This window comes from Vipera ursinii (assembly GCF_947247035.1).
Source record: "Vipera ursinii genome assembly, chromosome: 1".
NCBI classification, from domain to species: Eukaryota; Metazoa; Chordata; class Lepidosauria; order Squamata; family Viperidae; genus Vipera; species Vipera ursinii.
In genome coordinates, this window is record NC_139512.1 from 138,257,404 (window position 1) to 138,273,184 (window position 15,781).

Genomic DNA, 15,781 nt, shown 5'->3' on the forward strand with positions numbered 1-15,781 from the left:
CATTGGATTTTTTTATTAATTTATATTCTATTTTTTTGCTAAGGTGAGCACTGAAGGTGGCTCACCAAATTTAAAAATATCATAAATAAAAATATGCTATAAAAACAGTACAAAATATACAAAATGCTGCTGACACTAAAATCATCTATTAAGAGGAGATATTTCTCTTCTCGGATGTTCTAAATGGTGAGAGACTGAAGCCAAACAGCTCCCCAAAAGAAGGCATTATGTAGCCTGAAAACAATTCCTGCATTGAGAGTAATGCAGAAGACAGTTTTCACCCATCTATAAAATAAATGCACTGACAGCATAAACATCGTCAAAAGGTAAATGTTAATGGCTGAAGAAGTTTGTAACAACAGAGACAGTTCTTGAGTCAGTCAGATTTTAATGACCAATTAATAAATATGATCCTCTATTTAATATGTTAGGGAAAATTTATCTCAAATAGGTTTGATAAGAATACTGCTACAGTTTCTAACTTAAACATTCAATTGTAATTATCTGTAGAGAAACCCGGTGCTACAATTAAACTTCCCTGAAGCAATCCACAACTTTCTCTTCCAACTCTGTCCTCACCCTATCTCAAAGCTTGGAGGAAAAGCCAGCTCTTCCACATGCAGAATGTTGTTTTTACAAGAGACTGCTGTATTTTCCAGATAAGATATGTATCTTAAATATATTTGTCAGTTAGAAATTCTGACTATTCCTCTAAAGTTTGAAAATGTAACTTGGAAGGCCCTTTCTATCCACTCCTGATTTTGAAATTATGTTCCCAACTAAACAACCTCAGATGGCTAAGTTCCTATTCAAAGGGACACTCAATGTATCAGCTAATTCTTTCCTACACAACACCTTCCCCAAATTACAGTAATACTGAGAACCAGTACTGCAACAAGATACTGTAAAGTCCTAATCAAAGTCAGTTATTCTGATGATAAGTTCAGAATTGTCCCTATATTAGTAGTAGCAGTAGTAGTAGTAGTAGTAGTAGTACCAGTTGAAATCTTCTATTTCTTTCCTAATTTCCTACCCAAGTTATTGATTTTTAAATTTTTGATTCATTTAAAATATTTATATACCACTCTATATCATATTCTCAGAGAAACCTACACTATCATCTTCCACTGAATGCATAATTAATACATTCCCAGATGGGGTTGCATTGAACTAGTCATACAGCAGCGTAATAGGATCTTTTTCACTTTGCTTGCCAATATAAGTTTCTAAGGAGTTTTTGAATTAATGAATAAAATATCCCAGTAACTGTGTGACAGAAGTGTCGGTTTAAAACTGCAAGTGGCAGAAAATGGTCTCCTACTTTCTCTTCCATTTAATTTTATACTGTACTTTCGCTGGCAAAGATTATCACATTATTTAAAATGCTACATAATTTACAGGGGCTGAGAGGAAAGTGGGTTTTACAAGTAGAGATTAGAATCAGAGCAGTATTTTTTTTTAATGATGGCATTTTTTTATTAAACTATGAAGAAGGGTTAACACTGAAAGGTCGCCCGAGATCAACAGCTTTCTCTTTTTCTTTTATTTCAAATAGTCTTCAATATCTTAAGATGTATCATCCATTAGCAGCTGAAGAAGTAGACGTGGTTATCCCTGCCCCAATGTGCTACCATATAATAGAAGAAGATGGACAATAATGGTGACAGCATAAAATGTTCAAGGTTGAAATGAAATCTGCATTCCCCCCCATAAAGCGACATTATTTTGTATAGGCCTGTCAGAATAGATTAGTTAATGTACTTGTATATATGAATAGATTAAAAAAAATCAGATGCACATTGGATATATTCCAGTCTTTAACTCTTGCATAGTAAGGAAGAGAAACATTTGCTTGGCATTTTCCTTCTAACACAAGAACTTGGTCAAAATAGTTTTGTGCATCTTTTGGAATGCACAAAGCTCTGTGCATTTAGGAAACAATAGGATGTAAGGGCCAGGCCAAGAACAGTTATAAACCACAGCATGTTTTAAAGTAGGGGTGTCAATCTGCTGGCCCATGGGCTGGATGCATCATTCCGAAACCGTGCCCACCAAATTGCTGGCAATGGAAAAAAAGTTGTGATATATTGCGTCACGTCATGTGACGTTGCAAGTTTGACACCCCTGTTTTAAAGAGATTCTAGCAAAGGCCAGTGACATGGGAAAAAAAACCTCAAGGTATATAATTTGTACTTTTGTTCTTGAGGCTCTCTCTCTCTGTAAGTCAAGGCAGCATACTTGACTTAGTAAAGGTAAAGGTTCCCCCGCACACGCGTGCTAGTCGTTTCCGACTCTAGGGGCCAGTGCTCATCTCCATTTCAAAGCCGAAGAGCCAGCAATTGTCCGAGGACGTCTCCGTGGTCATGTGGCCGGCATGACTAGATGCCAAAGGCGCATGGAACGCTGTTACCTTCCCACCGTAGTGGTCCCTGTTTTTCTACTTGCATTTTTACATGCTTTTGAACTGCTAGGTTGGCAGAAGCTGGGACGAGTAACAGGCGCTCACTCTGCTACACGGCACTCGGGATTCGACCCGCCAAACTGCCGACCTTCTGATCAACAAGCTCAGCATCCTAACCCACTGAGCCACTGCATCCCTCATCCTTGACTTACAACCATTCAATTAGTGACCATTCAAAGTTACAATGGCACTGAAAAAAGTGATTTATGACCGGTTTTCACACGTATGACCATTACATCATCCCCATGGTCACGTGATCAAAATTCAGATGCTTAGCAAATGGCAAGTATTTATGATGGTTGCAGTGTTCCAGTGCCACCTGATCACCTTTTGCAACTTTTTGACGAAGTCAGTGGGTAAGCCAGATTCACTTAACAACCAAGTTATTAACTTAATAACTGCACTGATTCACTTAACACCTGTGACAAGGGGCAAAGCTTACTTAACAACTCTCTTGCAAAGGAAATTTTGGGTCCAATTGTGGTTGTAAGATGAGAACTATCAGTATATTTCCCTGGTAACGAAAGGAGAATTGCAGGTCAACACTGGCTGTCATAACATCTGCCTTTGCTGTCCTCACGGCTTGGTTGGTTTATGATCTTGCACATGTAAGGAACGACTTGTTCTATTACTTGCCCAGCAATCCTTGGTGAAGAGCCTTGTCCCTTTTGGACACCTTCTGAGCAGCCATAACAGTCAGTGAGAATTAACACACGAGTCAAAAGATCCCAGCCTGCCTGTGTTTTATAATGTTGCTGTTAAGAGGGTAGTTTCATAATATATAGCCAATATTCCTTCAAGTCATTGTATTTAAGCATCTGTTTGCTTAATTGCATGATTATCTGCTTTCCGGGAATTCAAATTGATTTTTATCAGCCTTTTCATTATTTGGTGGGACAGAAAATTGAATGATTAGATACCTGTTCTTCATCACCTCCAGATTAAATTGCCATAACAGTTTTTCCGCAGAGCTGGAAAAGCATTCTGAATATCAGCCCATATGAAATACCGAAACCCGATTTTGATTCAGTGATACTTACCCTTAAATGTATAATTACTTTAGAGACAAGGTATTTAAATTGCTCCCTCCTTGCATTTAAACCTGCCTACATCAATCTTTGAAGGACACCTTACTCTGTGTTCTACCTCCTGTCTGAAGTGTCAGCCCTGTCTGGGGATCTTTGATACAGTTTTCACTGTTATGTTTGCTGGAATTTTACTAGACTTTTGGCTCATACATTTTTTTCATGTTAATTGCAGCTTTAAAAAAAACATTTTATTGGGTTATGGTTTCATGATGATTTTTAACATTTTTTACTTCAATTAATAATTTAAATAATTAAATTGCCATGAGCCAGTTTGATGTAGTGGTTAAGGGTGGTGACCTAGAAACCAGAACATGGTGAGTTCTAGTCCCATTTTAGGCATGAAAACTGGCTGAATGATTTTGGACCAGTCACTCTTTTTCAGTTATACCCATCTCCTAGGGTTGCTGCTGTTGGGAAAATAGGGGGAAGAAGAAGTATTAGGTATGTTGAATTACTTATAAAATGATAAAGGCACAATAAAAATCTATTTTTTTTTCAAAAAAATACATTTGATCAGTCTTATATTGTATGAAAATATTATATTATTTTATGGGTGTTGGGTATATGTTTTGTTTTTATAGATATTTTGGAAAAAAACATATATACATATATGTATATGTGTCTCTCTCTCTCTGTGTGTGTGTGTATAAAGAGAGAGAGAGATATTATATTAATGTTTCCTTTTCCTTGATGTTCTCTTTTGTTCCTACCTATGTGCATAACCCACAAACTATTTTTGTTATGGATAAGCAAAACAATACAAGTTGCACAAAACAATTAAGAAGTAACTAGCAAAAGAAATAGAAGAAAAAGATCTTAGTTTATATTAACATCATCCCCATATCATTCCATATTTTAAGTCTTGGAAAGCCATTCTTGCTTTTATCTTGTCCATATTCTCATTTGGACATGATTTGCACATGGCATAACAATAATTTGCACATGGATAACAAATGTTATTGTTATGCCATGTGTGAAGCAATGTATGAAGGATATATTTATTCTTGCCTCATGTATTTGGGATTCAGTCTTCATTCATTCTCTTAATATTACAATAAAAGCTGAACATATTGATTTCATTCTTGTTACTCAATTTTGTATTTAGCCTGTGCCACTGTAAGCCACATAGAGTAACTTTGGATAGTGAGACAGCATAAATAAATTAAAATAAAACCAACATTTTTCAATCACTCATTTCCTTTAGGCCTTGTCTCCTCTTCTTTGAGTTGGTGACTCAATTGGTTCTTCTTTGGTTGGTGACTCAATTATAAGGGATGTTAATTTATTTATTTTTTTATTTATTTTTATTTATTTTAATCCCATTTATATCCCACCCTTCTCCGAAGACTCAGGGCGGCTTACAATCTAAGCACACACCAATGTACTTAGCAATAGCCTTCATTCTTTGTATATGCCTGCTTATTAGGGCTTCCCCCCCCCAAGTGGCATTATTACAAAGTCAGCTTATTGCCCCCAACAGTCTGGGTCCTCATTTTACCTACCTTGGAAGGATGGAAGGCTGAGTCAACCTTGAGCCTGGTGGGACTCGAACCTGCACTAATTGCAGGCAGCTGGTGTTACTTAAGGAGGCATTTAGGAAAGGATACAGAGGTTTCAAAAGAGGTCAGGCATCTTCCAGGTGCTACTGCCAGTAGGGACAAGAAGCGTATTTTCAAAATAGTCAACAATGCCAGCAAAGACTGTGATGTGGATGGCCATTGTACATCTTGGTACTAACGATCTGTCCCAAAACGATGTACTCTCTGTGCAGAATGATTTCCAGAGCTTAGGACAGGAACTCAGCAGAATAGGCTGTAGACTCACTTTTTCAGAGGTCTTACCAGCGTATAAGGAGCAAAATGGAAAAGGCCAGCGTATAGCAGAATTTAATATGTGGCTAAAGGAGTGGTGTAAAGGAGAAGGCTTTGGTTATATTAATCACGATGCCTGTAGCTGGTCCAATGAAAAAATGTACAAAAGAGATGGTCTGCATCCATCCAAGAAAGGGACTGAGTTACTTGACAATAAATTCACAGCTTTTCTGAAGGAATATTTAAACTAAACAATGGGGACAGTGAGTTAATTGATACAGAACATCACTGTCCCCGGCAATCTAAGAAAATAGGGGAACTTAGGCACCACACAAGTTATGTAGCAAGTAAACACAGTCATAAAGGACTCAAATGTCTGGACACCAATGTGCAGAGTATGAACAGTAAGCATGGTGAACTAGAAGTTCAGGTAAATGAGGGCGGATATGATATTGTTGCCATTACAGAAACATGTTGGGACGAAACCCACAAATGGAACACACAGCTAGAGGGATTTAAATTATTTAAAAGAAATAGACTAAACAAAAGAGGAGGTGGAGTTGCTCTATATATAAGAAATAACTTTATCTCTACAGAAATAGAGCACAACAATGATGAAAACTGTAAACTTGAATGTATTTGGGTCAATATAAAAGGGGAAAAAATGACATTGCCATAGGTGTATACTATAGGCCGCCCAACCAAGCAGAGGAAATAGATGAACTTTTTGCTAGTCAGTTAGCTAAGGTATGTAGGAAGCGCATCACAATAGGGGGACTTTAAATACCCTGATATCAACTGGGAGACAAATTCTGCACCAAGTGGAAGATCTAACAGATTCCTGTCAAACCTAGCAGACAACCTTCTCTCCCAAAAAGTAGAGAAGGGAACTAGGGGATTAGCCATATTGGATTTAATTCTCACTAATAGAGATGAAATGATTGAAAGTGTCAAAGCCACAGGAACCTTGGGGGGAAGTGATCATGCAATATTGGAATTCAACATTATGGAAGCACAAGCAATAGAATACAGCCAAACTAGAGTCTTGGACTTTAAAAGAGCTAATTTCAATAAACTTAGAGAGACCTTGGGAAGAATTCCATGGATGAGAATCCTAAAGGGGAAAACAACTCAAGAAGCTTGGGAAATTTTGAAAAGTGAGATAATAAAGGCCCAGTCTAGCACAATACCAACAAAGAAGAAAAATAACAGCTTTCAAAAGAAACTAGCATGGCTGCATAAAGAACTCTCTGATAAACTGAAAGATAAAAAGGACAAGTATAAGAAGTGGAAAGAGGGGCACATAACTAAGGCAGAATATCAGCAAACAGCCCGTGCCTGCAAAGATGAAGTGAGGGAAGCTAAGGCTCAAAATGAACTAAGGCATGCAACCAAAGTCAAAAATAACAAAAAAAGCTTCTTTCAACATTTAAGAAACAAGAAAAAAGTTAAGGAAATGATTGGTCCATTAGTGGGGGAAAGTGGCAAGAAGGTGACAAGCAACAGGGAGAAAGCAGAACTATTTAACTCATTTTTTGCATCTGTCTTTACACAAAGGGAAAAAACAGTCCAACCTACCAAAACCAGTGGCATAAAAAACAGAAAAGAAAAGCAAGTTAAGATAGGCAAGAAAATGGTAAGTGAGCAACTGTCCAGCCTAGACGAGTTCAAATCACCAGGACCAGATGGATTACACCCCAAGGTTCTCAAGGAACTGGCAGACGTGATGTCAGAAACACTGAACTATATTTTTCAAAGATCCTGGAAACACTGGGGAACTACCAGAGGACTGGAAGAAAGCTGATGTAGTTCCCATATTCAAAAAAGGGAAAAAATAGATCCAGGAAACTACAGACTTATCAGCCTGACCTCAATACCTGGGAAGATTCTGGAAAAGATAATCAAACAACAAATCAGCAAACACCTTGATGCCAACAAAGTTATCACTAAAAGCCAACATGGGTTTGTCAAAAACAGATCATGGCAGAGAAACCTTATTGCATTCTTTGACCAAGTGACAAAACTAGTGGACCACAGGAATGCTGTAGATATAATTTACTTGGACTTCAGTAAGGCATTTGATAAAGTAGATCACAACCTACCACTTGATAAGATAGAAAAATGTGGGTTAGATGGCATCACCACCAGATGGATTCATAGCTGGCTGACAGGCCGTAGTCAGCGTGTTGTCCTCAATGGAACTGCATCTACATGGAAGGAAGTGTGTAGTGGGGTGCCCCAGGGCTCTCTTCTGGGCCCAGTGCTCTTCAACATGTTCATCAACGATTTGGATGAGGGGATAGATGGGGAACTCATCAAATTTGCAGATGACACCAAGCTGGCAGGAATAGCCAATACTCCAGAAGATAGGCTTAAGATACAGGAGGATCTGGACAGACTCGAACACTGGGCACTATCTAACAAAAGGAAATTCAATTGTGAAAAAAGTAAGGTTCTAACAGAGGGATAGAATCAAGATCACGTGAAGTACTAATACCACATTACAATGCCTTGGTAAGGCCACACCTGGAATACTGCATCCAGTTTTGGTCACCACGATGTAAAAAAGATGTTGAGACTCTAGAAAGAGTACAGAGAAGAGCAACAAAGATGATTGGGGGACTAGAGGCTAAAACATATAGGGAACAGTTGCTGGAATTGGGTATGTGTAGTTTAATGAAGAGAAGGGTGAGGGGTGACATGATAGCAGTGTTCCAATATCTCAGGGGCTGCTACAAAGAAGAGGGAGTCAAGCTATTCTCCAAAGCACCTGAAAGCAGGACAAGGAGCAACGGATGGAAACTAGTCAAGGAGAGAAGCAACCTAGAACTAAGGAGAAACTTCCTGACAGAACAATTAACCAGTTGAACAACCTGCCTCCAGAAGTGGTGAATGCTCCAACACTGGAAGTTTTTAAGAAGAGACTGGACAGCCATTTGTCTGAAATGGTATAGGGTTTTCTGCCCTAGCAGGGGTTGGACTAGATGACCTCCGAGGTCCCTTCCAACTTCTTCTTCTTCTTCTTCTTCTTCTTCTTCTTCTTCTTCTTCTTCTTCTTCTTCTTCTTCTTCTTCTTCTTCTTCTTCTTCTTCTTCTTCTTCTTATTATTATTATTATTATTATTATTATTATTATTATTATTATTATTATTATTATTATATATCTACACCAGGGGTCTACAACCTGTGGGCCACAGCCCCCTTACCAGGTGTTGACCACTGGGATGTGGAACAGGCTGGCCAGTCGATGCACATGTGTGCATGCACTCACCTCCACTTGTGCTAGCACTGCTGCTGCTATGCAAACGGGGTGCCGTGCAGCAAAAATGGGGCAATGCTTGGCAAAAATGGGGTGGTGCTAGTGAGTGTCACACAGGCGCTAGCACCGCCCCTTTTATAACATAAGTGCTTGCAGCCCCGTTTGTTTGTGTGCACACACGCATGCACGTGAAATGCTTCCCCTTCACTTTCTCTTCGGTCCACCAAACGAGAAAGGTTGGAGACCTCTGATACACTAACTCAGTGCTACCACATTTGACTTAGCTTTTTCGCCTTCCAATATTTCTAGCTTTTATTTGCACGTAAGAAACTTGAAATAAATACGCTTTCATACTCATCCACTTTTGCTTCCTTCAAGCAACATTTATTCTTTAGAACAGGCCACACACTACCATTCTACAGGTTTTACGCAGCAAAATTCACCTGCTTGTTTAGGTTGCTTTCCACAATCTATAGAAGTGGTCGTGAAATGCACATGGTCTTCTGTACATTAGTTTTCAGATCTGCACTACATTCTGCATCATATAGTACTTTGAACATTATTGAACTTAGAATTTATAGTAATATTAGCATCACAGTAACATTCACTGCCAATCATACAAATTCTAAGCTCCTAACATAATATCGTCTACATTCTGAAATACATGTCATGCATTTTCCACATCCATTCATGTCTAGACTAAACACATTTCTAATATCACCATAAACATTCATATTCTGTAATTTATCTACAAATGCTTTAAACATCTTACACCTTGCTCAATTTTAATCGTTCATTATGCATCCTATTTATTCTCCCAAATACTTTATTTTCATCAAATACACTCTAAAGCATTTAGCACTCAAAATTCAATTGCAATCTAATTACATCTCCAGCAAACATAATTCAAGTTCATTTACTGTTTCAAAAGCAACCATCATACAATAATATTTCTTTCTCACATTCATACCTGCTGAAGGGCAAAATTCTGGTCTGCATATTCCTGTCAATATAAACCATACTTCACTTTCCAAATATTATCCACTATTCATTCATTTACTATCCATCGACATACTTCATACTGGCAGATGACACCCAGCTTTATATCTCTACAGGCCCTTTGAGTGATGTTGTGGATGTCGTATATCCCAGTGTCTGGAGGCTGGTTTTTTTTATTATTTTAATTCCATTTATATCCCGCCCTTCTCCGAAGACTCAGGGCGGCTTACAGGCTTAGCAGTAGCCTTCATTCTATGTATATGCCTGCTTATTAGGGCTTTCACACACCCCCAAGCGGCATTATTACAAAGTCAGCTTAATTGCCCCCAACAATCTGGGTCCTCATTTTACCTATCTTAGAAGGATGGAAGGCTGAGTCAACCTTGAGCCTGGTGGGCCTCGAACCTGCACTAATTGCAGGCAGCTGGTGTTACTTAAGGAGGAATTAGCCCACTGCTCCACCAAGGCTCTGTTGGGGACTGGATGGGGTGAAACAAATTCTGACTCAACCCCAGCAAGGTTCTTCCATTTTTGATTCTTGGTAGGGCTGCACTGCCCCAGATGTGCAATGTGTGGGTCCCCCAGGACTCGTAGTTTCTGTTAAAAGAACAGGTGGCAGCACACCTTTCGACTGTGGGCCAGATGCACCAATACCTGTTCTGGGAGGACTTGACTAACCTCTAGGTTAAATGACTGTAGCACATCTGTATATGAGGCTGACTCTGAAGACCATTTGAAAACTTCTAGTGGTGCAGAGTGTGGCTGTGCAGGCAGTAAATTGTGCCAGAAACATGGCACACATATAACCACTTCTATGTGAACTGCATTGCTTATTGGTGCATTTCTGGGTGCAATTCAGGATGCTGGTGGTTACCTTTAAAACCCTACATGGCTTTATCTGAGGGATTGCCTTTTTCCAAGAATCTCTATCAATCTAACCAGATCAAGCAGAATGAGCATGCTGCAGATCTCATCAGTCAAGGAGTCTCAGCTGGTGGGGAGAAAAAGATGAGCTTTTTCTGTAGTGGCCCTTGCTCTATGGAACATCCTCCCTTTGGAGATTAGAATGGTCCCAAACCATGTTAGCCTTTCATAAGGCACTAAAAACCTGGCTATGTTCATGACCTGGGATGTTGCATGTGTTAAGGGCCCCATTTTCTAGCTGTATTGCTGACTGGCCAAATATCTTGCTCCCATGTGTATGTAATCTGGATGTTTTTAGTGTTTTTTATTGTTTTTATTGTTTCAAAATGTTTTTAGTATTTTTAACTGTAATGTATTTTTTTTTAACTGTAAGCTGCTTAGAGTCATTGACTGAGATGGGCAGCTATAGAAATTGAATGAACAAATAAAAAGCCTTTCAATCAAAGTTCTCTTTCATTCTTTAAGTCAAAATTCTTCCCTTTTCAGATCTTATTATAGCAATAGCAATAGCACTTAGACTTATATACCAGTGCATAGTGCTTTATAGAACTTTATGAGCTGTTTACAGAGTCAGCATATTGCCCCGAACAATCTGGGTTCTCATTTTATGGACTTCAGAAAGATGGAAGGTTAAGTCAATCTCTAGTCCCATCAGGATTGAACTCCATGCTATTGGCAGAGTACTCCCATCTAACCACTGTGTCACCAGATGTCTTCTAATGATCTAATCAACATGTATAGTATTGTACTACTGTACAGCAGTTCTTGCTTTCACTGTTATAAGAACTCTTTCTTAATAAGACACAAATGGATTTTTTATATATATGTTATACAAGTTACACAGCCACTCAATAAATGAAACACAGCTTGTAGAAAGATGGTCGGCAAACAAATTTAATAAATAAAATACTTTAACATTTTTGTAGTTGTACAATCTAAACCCAACACACTACCATCTTATTAATATTTTCACATAATTTGTAATTTCTTTTGCATCATTTTGTCTTGGGTGATAACATTTAATGCATTATTTTCAATTCTACACATTGTTATATTGATATCATATATATAAACAGCTTTAAAATACAGCTTCCAATATTCCCCCCAGTTTAGTTTCACCCCAAATAATTTCCCTTCTTTGTAGTGTTACTGTATTCATGCTGCTGGAAACCTAACCTTTTTCACTCATTTCAAAGACAATTATTATTTGTGTTAAATAACTTTGTATTTTTTCTGCCTCTTTAAATCTTAAGTGTTCCTTGTTCCATTTACTTTCTCTTGTGTATACATCGTGCAACATTTATTTATTTTTATTTTAATTCCATTTATATCCCGCCCTTCTCCGAAGACTCAGGGCGGCTTACAAGCTTAGCAGTAGCCTTCATTCTATGTATATGCCTGCTTATTAGGGCTTTCACACACACCCCAAGCGGCATTATTACAAAGTCAGCTTAATTGCCCCCAACAATCTGGGTCCTCATTTTACCTACCTCGGAAGGATGGAAGGCTGAGTCAAACTTGAGCCTGGTGGGATGCGAACCTGCACTAATTGCAGGCAGCTGGTGCTCTCATTCCTCTCATTCCCATTTTCGTAGCAATCATTCTCTATTATGATTTTTCCTTGATGCATAGTATCTTTCACTTCATCATTATGTCAAACATTCTTGTCTATATCCTGTTTCTATAACTCCACAGAAATTGGTAAATATATATATATATATATATATATATATATATATATATATATATATATATATATATATATACACACACACACATATGTATATATATATACATATATATATACATATATACACATATATATACATACATATATATACATATATATATATATATATATACACATACATATATATATATACATATATACACATACACATACACACACACACACACACACACACACACACACACACACATATATATATATATATATATATATATATATATATATATATATATATAAAACTTGTTCCCAGAAGCTTTGAAATTCTCTTTTCTTATCACTTCTTGTTCACTCTGTTGGGAGATTAATCTATCTTCTAATACTTTTTCATGTAGCATTTTCTCTTCCTCTTCTGCTATATTAATGTCTTCCCAAGATCACTTTTTGGCACTACCAAAAGATGGCATATCCCACTTTCAGAACATTTCATCATCCTTGTATTTTTCACTAATTCAATCATTCATCACAAGTAATCAAAGTAGTCATTAAACTCCTCACAACATGATATGATCAAAGAAGCAAGAATTAATATTTTCAATAAGATGGTTTAAAGTAAGAATTAGAGACAAATCACCAAATCTTGATAGGAACTTCCATCCTTCATTTATTTGAGAATTCAGTAAAATAGAATTATTTTGAATTATTTTCTGAACTGGGATGGGCTACTAGGTCTTCTCCTGTCTTTCAGATATTTAGGGCTAACATTCCTGCCAGTACATTCCCATAATTTGCATAATCTTTGACATCAATCACACTTTTCAATTAAAGTTATTTTTATGAACTCACATGAATATACTAATGCTTAAACCATACATTCTGCCAGGCTCAAACCCAGAGACGGCACAGCAAAATCCAACTGCGTTCAATCTTTTACTTGTTTACACCTAATGGAAAGAATCTTGCCAAACTAAAGCTATAACCTTCTAAGATTTACTAGATCTATCCTGAGAAATTCTAGGGTGGTAATACCCTGAACCTCTTCCCCATCCAGCTGGAGACTGTGCAGTCTCTTAATCTGAGCCAGAAGTCTCCCACTCTGCTCCTCCAGGTGCACATTCCATCACACCTGGAATGCCCACCCATCTTAAGCAAGTGGCTACCAACACTACATACAAAACATATAAAGAAGCTAAACAATCACCATTCTCATATATTCTTGGGTCTCCAAATTGTCAAACAATTTTTTCTGTACTCTCTCTTCTTGTTTTTCCCACCCATTTAAGTCACCTAATAGAGGACCACCACCACCCGATCACATTCATTGAGAATGTTGCTCAATTTTTCCTCAAACTTCTTTCATTATGTCTGTTTTGCTGGAAAGTAATTGATTCCTATTTTCCTTTGCACCCACAACAATTAAGAGACTAAAAGTCTATAGAGATTCTTGGTCATCCCAAAAGTGCTTTTTCAATAGGCATCTATTGCCTTTTGAAAAAGTACTTTGGGGACAATCAAGAGATCAGTTTGTTTCTTTTGGCTTACATTTCAGGCCTTTCACTTGCAATTAAACTTTGGTGCAGCAAACTTATACAAGTTCCTTTAAAAATTTTTTTTTAAAGCTAACTTTTCATTCTCAAGGTTAATTCAAGGCACTGATTTAATTTTAAATCTCTAAACAATTTGTTTCTTCTTAGATCAACTTGCCAATCCTTTATTTTTTAGTGAGATCTATAGTTATAGATTTACAGATTAGAGGACTTCTGAGCTCTCATCTCAATTGTGCCCTTCCATGAAAGACTGATTGCAGATCATGCTTTTTCTTTGCTATCAAATCATAGCATTCCTTTTGACCTAGGCATTCATATTTTAATATATTTTTACTGGTTTGTTTAATGTTTGCACTTGTTATTTTAACTTTTATAGAAATTATATAATATTTATCTTTTTCTAACCTTGTTATTTTTATGGATGAAAGTCAGCTTATAGATTTCTACAAAGATTAAAAAAAATCTTTATAAGTTTGTATTAATGCACAACTGTACTGAACAGTATTAGTGGGCACATCTGTAATAAATGCATTCACTTAGAATAAATCTATAAAATACTGAATATGAGATGAGCTGCATTAAAAAGATGCAGGGAATAAATCTTTTATTTTATTGATAGACATGTACATGCTACATTAAACAAAAAAGGTATATAATATTCCATTATCTGTTCATTAAGAAACTACCCATGGTGCTTTTTAAGGAAGGAACAATCCATCAAAGTTATTTTCATTTTAAGCTTAATTAAATTAACCTGTACATTAGCCAGGTAGGTTGGAGACACTAGAAAGAAAAAGAGGGAAGAATACCAATATAGTAAAGTTTCTAATTGTATCTTTTGTTCATAAAATTTAAATCATTTCCTTCTACTAAAGGTTGCAGAGGAAATGCAAAAATCAAACTCAAATCACAACCAAGACTAGCATGTTTAGATATGAAAATGGGATTCATGTTTGTATGAATTCAATATACTCCCCCTTTACAGATAGCACAAAAAGCAGTGCCAGTGAAGGATGACCCCGGTGCCAGGACACATAATTTTACTGTAATTCCATATAACTATAATCCCAAGAGGGAAATAAAGCCCGAATAGTCTTTCAGACATGCCGCGTTGGACTGGTTGTTCACCTAGCCAATATAATGGTGACATTATATTTGACTAAAGAATTTTTCACAGGCTCCCTTTCAAATGCTCACACAAAACAGAGAAATTAATAAAATGCCATTCTTATCTTATGTCTCCTGCACTGTCAGATTCTTCCTCCTGGCTAAAAACAGTGTGATACTGACACATACAGATGAGCTACACTCAAAGACATTCAGTCTTTCTCTCTGACATAGGCAAACAAAGATACAGAAGAACAGATTGTGGAAGAAATCCCATCAGTTTTTTTTTCTCCCAAAAAAAGTTCTTCCAATAAAAAAGAATGAAAGGTAAATGAAATACATTGCCAATAGCTTGAGTTTCACTTAATTTGGATGAGAAATGCAGATAGTCTTAAAAGTAACTTATGACCCTTTTTCACACTTACAACCATTGCCGCATCCCCTCAGTCATGTGATCGAAATTCAGATGCTCGGCAACTGACTGGTGTTTATGATGGTTGCAATGTCCCGGGGTCATGTGATCACTTTTTGTGACCTACTGTGACAAGCAAAGTCAATGGGGAAACCAGATCCGCTTAACAATCAAGTTACTAACTTACCAGTTGCAGTGGTTCACTTTACAAAGGGCATAAAATGGGGCAAAACTCACTTAACAAATGTTTCACTTAGCCACAGAAATTTTGGGCTCAATTGTGGTTGCAAGTCAAAGACTATCAGTATTCTAAATTGTGATTACTTCAAAAGTAATAATGATTTCTATTATCCTATTAGCAAACATGGATTCCACTCAGATTTTCTTAAAGCAATCTTGCATACTTTCAGTTACTTTCTCTCATAATCTTAGGTTATCACTTTTATCTATTTTATATTGTTTTTGTGTGTGAGTTTCTACAATACAC

General features: G+C 37.1%; 1 protein-coding gene across 1 annotated transcript in view; it reads right to left on the reverse strand.

Annotated features, from left to right (window-relative positions):
* Positions 1 to 15,781, reverse strand: part of VWDE (von Willebrand factor D and EGF domains) — a gene marked incomplete at its 5' end in the record, with an annotated part of 239,537 nt that overhangs the window by 99,439 nt on the left and 124,317 nt on the right. The window lies entirely within an intron of this gene.